Below are 13244 nucleotides of genomic sequence, written 5' to 3' on the forward strand. Positions count from 1 at the left end.
CGACCCCAAAGTTTAGGTGTCCCAGTGGAGTTTCCTATAGGGCAGATGCAATAGGAACTTGGGGGCAGGAAAATGCACATTGGCAAAGATTCTACAGAGAAGTAGCTTGCAGGAAGTGTTCTGGAAGGAGGGTCTGTCCAGGATGGTGAGACGTGGATGGCGGAGAGGCAAGAGACCATATAATCCTATAGGGAGCATTAGCCAGCTGGGTCTTCAAAGCTGTGGTTCTCAACCTGTGGGTCGAGACCCCTTTGACAAACCTTTACCTCTGAAAAACATTTACACTGCTGTTTATAACAGTAGCAAAATCACAGTTACGAAGTAGCAACAGAGTCACCACAACAGGAGGAGATGTATTAAAGGGTGGCAGTATTAGGAAGATTGAGAAATACTGCTCTAACGGCCTGGCCCTGGATGCCGACTCTGAATGGTCTCTGAGGGCAGGCTAGGGCCGGAAGGGCTTACCCAGCTGCTGTGTGGAGCCATTGCTGAATTCTAAGCTGGCGAGTAATGGGCTCAACGAGGAGTTAGAAGTTCTAGGAGTTCGCAGAAGCCACTGCGGTGGAGACAGACTGAGAGAGAGGGTCTGATACTAAAGGATAGGGAGTGGTGAAGATGAAATCATGAGCCTTTCACATGCTTGGCCGATCCTCTAGCACAGGCCCTGCTGCTCCTATTAAACTCTGGGTTGTAGGTGTGGATAAATTCATCTCAGATTCTTAAAGAAGAGGAACCACTGCTGACAGTCTGTAAAACGGAAAAACGAAAACATGTAAGAGAAAGAGAGAGAGATAAAGGGGGACAGAGGCAAAAGGCAGAACCCTAGAAGCTCCATCCCAGAGTCTGCCAGCTACCAGGCAATATTCTCCAGAACCATCAAGAGGCAGCTCGGGAACACTAAGATAGGTCCTAGAACTCCACCAAGGGAGTTATTGACTTAAAGCAGGAAACAAAACAAAGCAGAATGCTACAAAAACGAAGCTCCTGAATTACAACAAGCCCTCTTATAACAATCTCCTGATGCTATAGACAAACACGGAATGGTAGCTCCGTCTGTGGCTCCCTCTCTTACTTAGTAAACTTACCCAAAAGGGTTGAGCATGTTTGTCTGTAGGGACATCAGCCATAAAACGCCAGAGACCTCTGCTGTTGGGCCCACATGGACTGCCATCTTTTCAAATGTGCTGACACATACAAACTACTGAAATGTCGCTGTTTTGAACAGTGTTCAGCTCTGTGGCACGAAGGGCTTTCATGTCATGCACAACTGTCCCTTCTCTCCAACTTCTGCACTTTTTCGTCTTCCTGCACCGTAACACTGTACCAGCACACACTACCTTCCTCTCCGCTTCCGGCTGTCTCTAATCTCCTGTCCCTCCGGCTCTGACAGCCGTGGCTTCTCCTCCGGAGCTACTGCACACACCAGTCTAGCCCTGAGCTTCTGGGTTTCACCTCCATCCAGCTATAGGGGTGCTGGATTACTGAGGCACCTGGATTTTCACAGATTCTGAGGATCCAAACTCAATTTCGCACGTGTTCGAAGCAAGCGCCTTGCCCATGGGGCCACCACCTCCATGGCCCACGGGTCATCTTTACATTCATAGTTTCCAATGGGGCTTTCAAGACGTGTGCATTCTGTGGCAGGAGCAAGGAAGTTTGTGTGTTGGTTGGGGACCCACTCGAATGAACAGATGTCAAATATGGCTGACAGGCTGCTTGCCCTTTTGTCCATGCTCCCGTGTTCTCTAACAATAACTTTCAGAAACTTTAGGTCGTATTTCCCTGTCGCTATTGTGTGGCCATTGGAGAAGACTCTGATGACTGTGATTTCCAAAGTGTGCTGGTAAAGGAGTCTCATCCCTGCCCCTCCCCCTCCCTGCCCTCCCCTCACTGGAAGATGTGATGGCAACCGCTTAGGTAGCCATCATGGACCATAGGCCAAAAGCTGCCCCCAGAAGGAAGAGCCACAGGATGGAAGGATTGGATTTCCACCTGAGAGGCTGCCGTTAGCAACTGGCTCAGGCACGCAGGGCTGCGGCATCAGAGGGAGACAAACTTCCTCGCTTGTTTACCCACCAGCAGCCTGGTTCGATGCCAACCCGGCAGACGCGCCAGCGTGCTCACGGCTCCGTCCGTGCTGAGTCAGAAGGTAGAACGTTCTTGTTTACCTGTTACGATGCCATGTTGATGCCAACAGTGGACTTTAGAGCATGATTTAAGGTGTGAGCTTAACCGAAGCCCACGCTGAGTACACAAATCCCCTCGGAGGAGGACACCTCAGAAAAGGCCTCCAGAGAGGTGGTGTCGCTTTCAAGATAGGCCGCTGCCCATGCGTCACCTGTCCCAGAGGCCACGCACTAGCAGGGGCTCAGGGATTTCCTTTCCTTTTTTCTTTTATAATTTATTTATTATTTATTACGTAGACAGCATTCTGCCTGTATGTGTGCCAGGCCAGAAGAGGGCACCAGATCTCATTACAGATGGTTGTGAGCCACCATGTGGTTGCTGGGAATTGAACTCACGACCTCGGAGAGCATAGCCAGTGCTTTTAACCTCCGAGCCATCTCTCCAGCCTGGCTCAGGGATTTTCAAGTCTGGCGCTCTTAGGCACATTCAGAGCTGGCCAGGCAGTACCAAAGCAACTCTCTGTGGAAGAGTTCCTGTTTCAGTAACAAATGGGAGGCCATCTGCCACTGACCGATAGATTCCTCGAGACTAAACAGCACTTCACAATTGCTTTTCCTGCCTCTGGGACAGCAGACGCTTCAGTGCAGAAGATGCCCACACCTTTGCCTTCTGAGTCAGTCTTAGGAGCTCAAAACCCCCGGGTCAGCAACCTCCATCTTTGAAAACATGAGCGAGAGAGAAAGGAAGACAAGACATTCTCCAAAGAGACGGAGCTTGAGACCCTAGGCGGGAGCGAGGCCATCCCAGCATGACGACCATGGTCCCAACCAAGTCCTCAGCACTGCCCCCACCCCCAAGGAGCCCACTGACAGCAGAATGTAGTTCTGGCCTACAAAAGGCATTCTCTGCCAGCTACAGCCATCTCAGAGGCCTTGGGCCAGAGTGGGACATGAGACGAGGAAGGGCAGCTGGTGACCTCCATGACGTGTCCTTATCTGCCGTCCACTGAGGGCCGTGTCTGGCGACTCCTCCACCATCTTGTTCACATGGCTCAGGATTTTCTGGAACATATTTTTGACACAACTCCAAATCATTCACATAATTTGCCCCCACACGTCCAGAACTGTTTTTTCTTGATACCTACAGGCTGGTTCGGCTCTCCTTTTCCTCTTCCTCAATATCCTCAGGGCAGCTTCTGTCTTTCTCAAGGAGGAGGGTTTTTTTTGTTTTGTTTTTGTTTTTGTTTCTGATACATCTAAGACTCATGGTAATCATCCTGCCTCAGCTTCCCCATACTGGGTTCACAAGTATATGTCATCACAGCCAGTGGCTGCTTATTTTTATTAGCAAGTTCTTTAAAGGGCCACACCTTTATCACTGTTTTTCCCCCCTTTTACCATTCATAGCAAATGTTCTTACAAAAACCAATATTCTCACATTATAACCCACAGTCCAGCATGTCACTGTCGTATAGGCTTTCACACCTCAGCCCTAAAGCTGGGTGGTTCATATATTCCATCCTTTTTCTGGTGGGTTCAGAGAAATAACACCCTTTAAAAACTGGTCTTGTATATTTAAAATTGTGCTATGGGGTGGGACCCTCATTGTGGAGGAATATGGGGGTGGAGGGCATTCCTATCCCCTCAGCCCAGAATGCCGAAAGAACCTTTCAAGATCTTTCCAGAGACTTGCATCAGAGCCTGGGGACAAAAAGGGGCTCTAGGCACAAGGTCATGTTTTTGTGGGTGACTCAGCAATGGAGCCAGGCAAACGGTTGTGTGCCCTGGGATTTGCCATGCTCTGTGAGGAGACAGGGAGACATAGCAGCCTCCTCAGGCCACATAAGCATGTATGCCCGGGGGAGGTGGTACTATCCACCTAGGTGAACCCCAAGTTAAAAAGGGGTTCTGTCTGATGGGGAGTTTTTTTCCTTCCCAGAGAAAAGTCCTCCTTCTGCTCCAAAGCACGCTCCCCTTCAGAAAAGAAAGCCATCTGCTTAGTCCGGGAAGTGTTGGTCATAGTTTGGATGCCCAGGACACATGTAAAAAGGCTGGGCATAATAGTGTAAGATCCCAGTGCTGGAAAAACAGAGAGAGGACAGTGATGCCTTATCTTAAAAAAAAAAAAAAAAAAGACAAGGTGAACAACAAGAGGAAAACGCTGAGCACTGACCTCTGAACTCCACAAATATGTGCATACCCCAACACATGTGTACACACATACAAACATGTACAGACCACACACCAGAGAAAGAATGAAGGAAAGAAAGAACAAGAGGCGGGGAGGAGGGGGAAGGAAAGAAAAGACAGGAGGAGGGAAGAAAGAGGGAGGGAATAAGAAAGCAAAAGAAAAGGCAAACCTTGCCCTCCCTCAGGCTGATCCAGTCCCCTCTTGGAGTCAGAGAAGGAAGCCTTGTTTTGTTGTTAAAGGCCCCCTGTCACTCTACAGGGATATGTCCGTGAAAAACAAAAAACAAAACAACAACAACAAAACGCTGTGAGGCTTTGCCAGCTAAAAAGAGCAGTATATAAAATAATCATAATTATTTATAATACTTTCCTCCCAATTTAAACACATGGATTCTTCATCCCCCTTAACCTGTCCTAGGTTGGGTAGACTAACCCCAGAGAGAGCTGAAGAATTTCCAGAAATTCCCCAACCATTTCTTGTCTCACTCCTCCTGAAAACACAGCTCCCAATTGCCCCACAGCCTACTGGGTAGGCGGGACAGGAAGCCCCCTAGGCCTTGTAAAGCCTGTGTTGCAAACAGGCACTTCCCCAGCCTCCTGTACACAAGCTGTCACATGCGGAGTCTTGTCAGGGGCTGGAGAGAGGCTCCTCAGGACTTCCCCCGCCCCACCCACCCTCTGCTGGTGCTGACTGAACTAAAGAGTGCAAGAGGATGGCAAGAAGGGTCAGCACCTGCCATTGGCCAGGGCTCCTGGGGTCTGAAACCCAGAGGACATCTGCCGGGTCCTGTTCCTGGAAGGCACAGACACAGGTGTGTGAACCTGGCAGCTGCTCTCAGAAAGCCAGTGAGATGCTTGGAAAAGAAAGCCCCTGGGGAGTTGCAGTAAAACCCCTGGGAGAGGTCAGATATGGGCAGGTCAGCCTGTAGGTCAGTCCTCACCGCTGAGGCTCAGGGCTTCCCGTGCTGGCTGCTTCACAGGGTAGTCATAGCCTTAGCCACCATAGACTGAACACCACCAGGTGCTGGCCCTCCCAAAGCGGTGGGGACTCAGGAGTGCTGGGAGACATTCTTTGTCAGGAAGGGCTGAGGGGCAAGAGCACGTTAGGTCTGGGGTGTATTTCAGTTTGAGATCCTAGGGAAGACCAAGGACATTATTGGGCTTTCCCCAAAGTTGGATGCAAGCAAAGGGTTCTGGCTGATGAAGAAGCTTCTGCTGCTCTTGACAGAGAAAGGAGGAGCCTGTGACAAAATCCCTCCACAGGTGCACAGTAAAGATAGCTCATTGGACAGCAGAGGAAAGCGAGGGGGAGGTCAGAGGCAGAAGACATGGAGCTCCAGTGTATCGCCACGACAGGACAGAGTGGAGAGAGAGGGATGCTGGGCAGCGCTGCAGACAGTGCCGAGATTTTAGAGCCGGAGCTGGACTGCAGAAGAGACAGCAGTGGGGAAGTCCACAGAGGAAGTATGTAAACACACAGATGCGTGTTTACAGTGAAACAGTGCACCCACAGGAAAACAGCCAGTATGCCCTTGGAGACAAGGGCTGGGATGAGAAGGAGAAGCGTGTCTGGGGAGAATGAGGAGCAAGGGCAGGAGAGGACAAGCTGGCTAGAGGCGTGGGCCTAAGTGGGAAGAGGAAAGCTCCAGGTAACAGCAGACAACTGAAAACTTCTGTAGAAACTTCCAAGGACACTCAGTTGCTTGTAAGGCCAAGTTAGAGCCACTTTTGAGGGAACTGTCCAGCTTTAGGATCAGAGCTGTACCATTGCTTTCCACAAGGCTGCGTCCAGAGAGCATCCTAGAAACTTCCAAGTCAGAATCCTGGTCGTCAGCTGGCCCGGCAAGATGAGGAGGCCGCTATGTACAAAGACTGGCCATCACATTTCCTGTTTCCTTTAGTAACCTGAGTGTCTCACCACAGCCCTGTGTTTCCCCCAGCATAGACACGGCGCTAAGAGTCTAGTTTTCCCAAAATGAATCTCCCGAGATGCCAGTACAGGAACGAATGCAAAATTCAAAGGCTTAGCAAACACTGTGTTCAAAAGTCATACATTCAAGAGGCCACGCAGTTGCTTGTAAGGCCAAGTTAGAGCCTCCCAGGCTCACCATGGGTGGTGTGGCCGACTCTCAGAGTTTGGCGGATTCTGCCGGGATGACTTTCAGGAGGACTTCACGTGTCAGAGGAAGTGACAAACAGAAGACCCCAAGCAGAGTCCACGCCCTGAGCTTGGGGTGTGAGCAAGATCTAGGTCTCCAACGGGGGAGGGGGGGGGTGTCACCAGGGACACTGAGGCTTTCTAACAGCAGCAGGAGCACACTGTGGAGCAGAGACATGGGACTTTTGAGGGAACTGCCTGGCTAAAGGCCACCAAACACCTTACATTCAAATTACTTTTTCAGAACAATCAACTTCGAAGGAAGGAAGGAAGGAAGGAAGGAAGGGAGGGAGGGAGGAAGGAAGGGAGGAAGGAAGGGAGGAAGGGAGGAAGGAAGGGAGGAAGGAAGGGAGGAAGGAAGGAAGGGAGGGAGGGAGGGAGGGAGGAAGGAAGGGAGGAAGGAAGGGAGGGAGGAAGGAAGGAAGGGAGGAAGGGAGGGAGGAAGGGAGGGAGGAAGGGAGGGACATTCTTTCTATGTAGCTTAGGCTGGCCTCAAACTCATGGCCATTCCCTTACAGGCATGCCCCACCACTCCCAGACAGAACAGTCCTGTGCAGAGTCAGTCAGTTGCTAAAGCCAGAGGAGCAGAAGTATCTCTCACAGCGACCACGGCCACAGGACCAGCATTTTCCCAGAACACTTCCACCAGTGAGGAGATCACTGTCAAGACGCTATCTGTTCTGACTTTCTCTAGGACCGTCCTTGAAGCGAGCTGAACTCTATTTCCTTTTCATTTCCTCTCACTGACCCCTTTCCCATCCTAGTCACCGTTTCCAAAGGGTGCGGCCCTTTCTGCTTATAGAAAAACGTTGTTGTCTAAAATAATTTTATATGGTGTCATCATGTCTCTCTGGGCTCAAGATGGGCTGCTGATCAGCATTTCCATGAAGTGATAGGGACAGCTGAACTGCACCCTCCGGGATCTGTCTGGCTCCCTGTAGAAACGACCTTCACGTGGGCTGAAGGGCGTGTGAAGGGAACACTGGGTGGCTGACTGTCAGAGTCAAGAGCCAGAGGTGACTCTTCAGGGTCAGCTATGGGGAGTACGGTGGGCACCTAAGACAGCTAAAAGCATGGAGAGTGGGGAGCCAGAGATCCATCAGGAGGGGACCCCAGCATCAGAGGAGGGACAGACCCCTGCCCTGATCTGCAAGTTGCCCCCAGGGCGCAGGAGACGATCTGCCTCCAAGTTCACCTTGCAAAGACAGCGTACGAGAAATTAACGGCAGCCGTGACTGCAAATTCAGTAAGTTGGGGTAATTTAAACTTAGAGGTTCCCCAAAGGTCCATGTATGTTAAAGGCATGGTCCCTACTTCAGTACTATTAGGGGCTAATGAGAGGTCTGTAGGTCACTGGATTCTACCTTTGTGGCTGCAAGACCCTAGACTGTCTCTGTCTTTCTCTGTCTCTTTTTGTCTCTCCCTGTCTCTGTCTCTCTCTATGTCTTTCTGTCTCCTTTTGTCTTTCCCTCTCCCTTTCTCTCTCTCTCTCTCTTTCCCTTTCTTCCTCCCCACTCCCCCCCCCCCGCCCTTGCTTCCCAGTCATGCTGTAAGAAGGCTGATTCTATCATGGGTTCCAACCATGACTTATTCCCTTACCCCAGGCTCAAAGCAGTGAGATCAACCCATCACAGACTGAATGCTCCAATGCTTGAAGGCCACATCAGCTTTTTCTCTTTACAAGTTGGCTGTCTCAGGTGTCTGGCCGTGATGGGAAGACACATAAGAACAGATGCAAAGCTCCCAGCAAAGCTCCCACTGCACAAACCTAGTCACGTATTTAGAACAGTAACTGAACTCAATCCAGGAATGCAAGGAAGGCTCAATGTGCATAAGTTAACAATAGAACATGTCATAGAAACCGATGTCAAGGTGAAAGAATACAAGCATTTTCTAGCACATGTTTAAACATGTATTTGACAGCCTTAATATTCAGTCATACTTTTAACGCTCCCTGTAAACAAGCAAGGGAAGAAAGCGTCTTTCAAACACATTACTTTGATGCTGATGAATTGCAACCACATCAAAGAAAGGAAGTCTTAAATACAAGCCAATCTCCAGGAACACAAGGGTTTGTAGACATAAGTGGCAAAGAACTAATTGTGATCATGTCTTCTGTCCCCTAGTCCTTGGCATAACCCCGGTACCCTGGCTAGGGAGCGGAGTGGAAGTTCTTCTTATCAGCAAGTTATCAGCAAAGGCAGTGCTCATCTGCCATCTTGGAAACAGAGTGGAACCAGATCTTCACAGGTCATCCAGAACACGGCAGCTGGACATGCTGGCACACACCTTTAACCCCAGTGTGCTCACACATACACGTGTGCTTACTAACCAGCTTTTTCATCAGTGTTTCAAAGGGAGCCACTAACAAGAGCACCGTTTCTCCGCCTGTGGGCCGAGACCCTTCGGGGCGGGTCGAACGATCCTTTCACAGGAGTCACCGAAGACCTTGGGAAAGCGCAGATGTTTACAATTCATACCTGGGGCAAAATCAGTTGGGAAGCAGCAACGAAAATGATTTTGTGGTTGGGGTCACCACAACACGAGGAAATGTATTAAAGGGTCGCAGCATTAGGAAGGTTGAGGACCACTAACCCAGAGAGTGTTTGAAAGTCCCCGGGAAGAGCTGTAGGTGTACGTGACATGATCTAATGAACTCGAGAAAACCCAAGAGGAGGTTGGTCATGCCGACCAGGTTGGGTGGAAGTGGTTGTGTGAAGATTTGCCTGACAGGAGCCCACACCAGGGAGCCGCACAGGAACCATGCCGAGGTTCCTGAAAGACAGCTTTGGGTGGAGAAGACGAATGTGGGAGCTACCCAAGGGCCTTACTGCATGACACACAGAACCATGGCACAGGGTACTCAAGAGGGACTGGAAGAAGGCATGGCTACAGCGGGTGGGATTGCCCATGAGTTGAGATTCCCTGAGGCGCTCATGAAAAACACGCCTGCAAAGGCCATGGGGTGTGCTCTCCAGCAATGACCCAAGAATAGAAGAGGCGGGAGCCTTCCCACACCGCAATGGTCTTTGCTCTTCACAAAATGCACCTTGGAATAAGGGAAGGGGAGTGAGTATTAAAGGAGTCCCTGAGCCACATCAGGCATGGAACCAAGTCACTGCTATCAGTTGTAACACCTAATTTCAGAAGAGGAAAACCCCTCCCAATCACACATATACCCAGAGTTATGGGGGCAAACTCATGGGGGAAGATACCCACAGAGCCAGCATCTGTCAGATGCTCATCTTGTTATTATCACAAATATTATTTTCTTCTGTTTCCTACCTCTCAGGTCTCACATAAGATATGACATAACCTGAAACCCCAAATTCTCTTTCTGTAACCCCCACAGCATCATGGAATTCTCATACTTAGAATTAGCATGTGTCGGCTGTCCCGAACCAGTAGACACATCTCCTTGAGGGCAGGGACAATGTTTGCCTTCCCGTGCCTCCTGAGCCTGGTCCTTGATGACACGCTGAACATGTGCCACAAGAAAGTGCTGACTGTGGAAGGTTGGGGGGTCAAATGCCATCCATGCTGCTGCCTTGTAGACAGGGTAGATGACGCTCCGAGGGGCATGATTGTAATCAAGGCTGTGTGGCTAGGAGTGGCAGAGTGAGGCAGACACAGGACCCCTACCTAAGCTGGAATTCACCTTCGCTCCTCACGTCCCAGCCCTGTCCCCCATGAGAAAACCACACAGGCCCATTTGCCTACGTCAACACAATAACAAGACTCCAGAGGACACGAAAACGAAAAGCACAACAGTCTCTAGGGACCCACCCTGCTGGCCCCGGCACTTCTGCCGGGGAAGCACATCAGGGAGATCCCAAGACTCGTGGTGAAGGCTTGAAGCCATTGCTGACCGTGAGCAGCCCACAGCTCTGTGGGCCGGGGCAGGCAGTGCCATGCAGGGAGACCACAGAGGACCGTAACTTGTTGCAGGGTGAAGGCACGGGTCCGGGAAGACTCTGGAAGACGGAGCTCAAACAGTTCACCAGGCGGGTGGAGGAAGGGAGGGGCAGTCCGAAGAGACGAAATAGCATCTGCCAAGCCAAGGTCTGCCTGAGCTTCCCAGGAGGAGGCAGGAAGGTGAACCTAGGCTGGGTGGGTGGGGCAAAAGGCCTTGATACCCCTCTCTAGGTTTTCAGCCGATTTGGGATCTTTTGTCACCATAGCAACAGGATGCAACAGACAAGCTCTACTGACCAGAATCTGGGACCCAAATGAGACAGTCAGGAGACTCATGCTCCGAGCTATGAAATTATCTACTGTCTCATTTATCATCCCCTGTGACACCTATGCCTTCATCACCCAGATGATGTCATTTAACATATCCCAGTTACCCCAAAGCTAGCTGCCAGCCTATAACCAAAAAGTAAAAAGTTAAAAAGCTACAGTTCTTGCCGTAGCAAAGCAAGGCATGTGCTTGACAACCACAGGTCACCGAGGCAGCATGCTCCTCTCTGGTCAAGGGCAGATGCCGGAGTCATCACCGGCCTGGCACTCCGGCTGAGTGGCTTCGGTACCCCATTTCCTTATCTATAAAGTGGAAGTGATGAGTTGCCATGGGGCCCGGCGTGGTGTCACATGCCTTTAATCTCAGCTGGAAAGCAATTTAAAAAAAAAGTATTTGGTAGTAAGAGGAAGGCAGAGCTCTGTGAGTTCAAGGCCAGCCTGGTCTACAGTTTTGAGACTGTCTCAAAAACAAAAACAAAGCAAAAACAAAACAAAACCAAAAACCAGAAACCACAAAATTTCAGTGCTTATGAGGTTCAGTTTTTAAAATGTATGAAGAATAGAAGAATGACACAATTCTGTCTGTTTCCATGTATGATGTACCCTTAATCTGTAACATATGCTCTGTGTTTAGTAGACTGTAAGAGGCCAGCAAGTGTAGAGTCACCATCACTGTGTGTGCTGACAAGGAAGACACACCGGGGCTCATTTTAATTGTAATATGTTAATTTTAACATTGCTAAAATATGAACGTAATGTGGGGCATAGCGGCTCTGCCTGTGATTTCAGCACTTGGAGTTCAAGGCCAGTCTCAGCTACACACCCAGTCGGAGGCCAGCCTGGAATACAGCCTGAGTCTGTCTCAGACAACGCACAGCCCAGGTGAGAAGGTGTCCTTCCAAGCCTCACAACTGGGGTTTGTTCCTGAGGGCTCAGGAGAGGAGGAGAGAACCACCTCCCTCGGTTGCCCTCTGACCTCCACAAGCGCCGCGGCGAAAATGCACATGTTCCCTCACACCCACAAATAACAGTAAACGTTTTAAATAACAACTGATATATAGAAATAAAACGTGAACACGCACACAGCCCCAAACGGAAGACATATCCTTACATGTAACATGCATTGCTGTTCATGTATGCCAAAGGTGAGAGCTCAAATACCAGGGACAGGGACAGGGACATGGAGCTCACAGTCCGGCCCCCTGGTCGGGTTAAGCCTCTTTAAGAAATGTGTCCTACGGGCTTGGAAGACCTTGTAACAAACAGAAGAGGAGGCTGTCCTTTCCTTTCCCATACCCTGTAAGTGTACAGCCAGTTTTACAAACAAGGAGACCGAGGCAGACAGGGCTGTCACGTGGCAGGACCCGCTGGAACTCAGGTCTCTATCCCATGTTACACATGGCTCCCAAGCACCCTCCCCCTTACCAAACAAGCTCCACCAGGGCCTAAGGACCTTATTTACAATCTGATTCGCCCTGGAAGGCTGTACTGTCCCACTGGGTCCCGGAGACTCTGAATTAACAGGATGACAGGCGCAGAGCTCTGCTCTGGGAACCCGACCTTACCGAGCGGCCTCGGCAGGCAAAGCCAGCAAAGCCCAAAGCGGAATTCAGCAAAGGCCTTCAGGTGAGTTGGCCTGCTTTTAGCCCTCCTGTTGCCAAAAGCCACCCCTCCTCTCGGCAGGAGGCTTCACTCACTTGATACCACATCCTGCTGCTTTCATCTCGCCTTCCTTTTCCCTCTGAACAGCCTTCTTCCTCTTGCTGTCCTGGGCTTGCTGCATATTTACCACCTCCACTGTCAGACGCGCCGTCACGCCAGCGCGCGGATACACGCGCGCGCGCGCGCGCGCGCACACACACACACACACACACACACACACACACGTGTGCAAGCACCTACATTCACACACTCACATAAACACTGACGCTCTCACAGCGCTGGGCGCGCAATTCCCTAGCACCGCAGCGGTGCCGTCCACCCAGCCTGAGCATCGGCGGAGGACCACGGCTCGGTCCTGATGCCAAAGAACTCCTGTTGTCCAAGTTCCCCAGCGGGTTCAGAGCCAGAAGCCCGCAGGTCCCTTCACTCCAGAGGACAGGATGGCCGGCGACCCAGCAGGACGCTGCGCGCTTGGCCTCACAGCTACTTACAACGCGACGAACCAGTCCCGGGATGCCCCTCCTGCCTCTGGGTTTGTCCCATGGGTCTGTGCCCCCAGGTGCGCTAGGTGGACCCCAAGACTGGAGCTGGAGGATGGCCGAGTGCCCAGCCTACCTTTGCGTTTGGGGCACGTTGCTCCAGGATGCTCCCAACCTGCGCGGGCTGTGCCTGGAGCTCTCACGCGTGCCCTCGGCACCCCCGGCTGCCCAGCCACACACCTGCAGTCCTCGCCGGGCGACGAGCCCCTCTCCAGCGGTGACTCGCTGCAGCTGAGGTGAGGCACCGACCACCGTTAGGCGGCCGGACCCGGGCAGCAAGTGCCAGCATCTGCCCGGTCTCTACAACTCCTGGAGGCGGGGCCTTCG

At 51.2% G+C, this 13244-nt stretch overlaps 1 protein-coding gene across 8 annotated transcripts in view; it reads right to left on the reverse strand.

The window, feature by feature from the left end:
- Pik3r5 (phosphoinositide-3-kinase regulatory subunit 5) overlaps positions 1-13244 on the reverse strand; it is a 61513-nt gene that overhangs the window by 47208 nt on the left and 1061 nt on the right. For 3 of the 8 annotated variants that reach the window (XM_021642470.2, XM_021642472.2, XM_021642473.2), the window contains exon 1: positions 12994-13238. The exons of 1 other annotated variant lie outside the window; for it this stretch is intronic. The gene's annotated coding sequence lies outside the window, so the exon portion shown is untranslated. Of the gene's footprint in view, positions 1-12413; positions 12571-12993; positions 13239-13244 lie in introns of those variants that run through there. 4 more of the 8 variants (XM_021642474.2, XM_060363442.1, XM_060363444.1 and 1 more) reach the window with 2 other exon arrangements.

The sequence above is a fragment of the Meriones unguiculatus genome, chromosome 11 (assembly GCF_030254825.1).
Source record: "Meriones unguiculatus strain TT.TT164.6M chromosome 11, Bangor_MerUng_6.1, whole genome shotgun sequence".
NCBI classification, from domain to species: Eukaryota; Metazoa; Chordata; class Mammalia; order Rodentia; family Muridae; genus Meriones; species Meriones unguiculatus.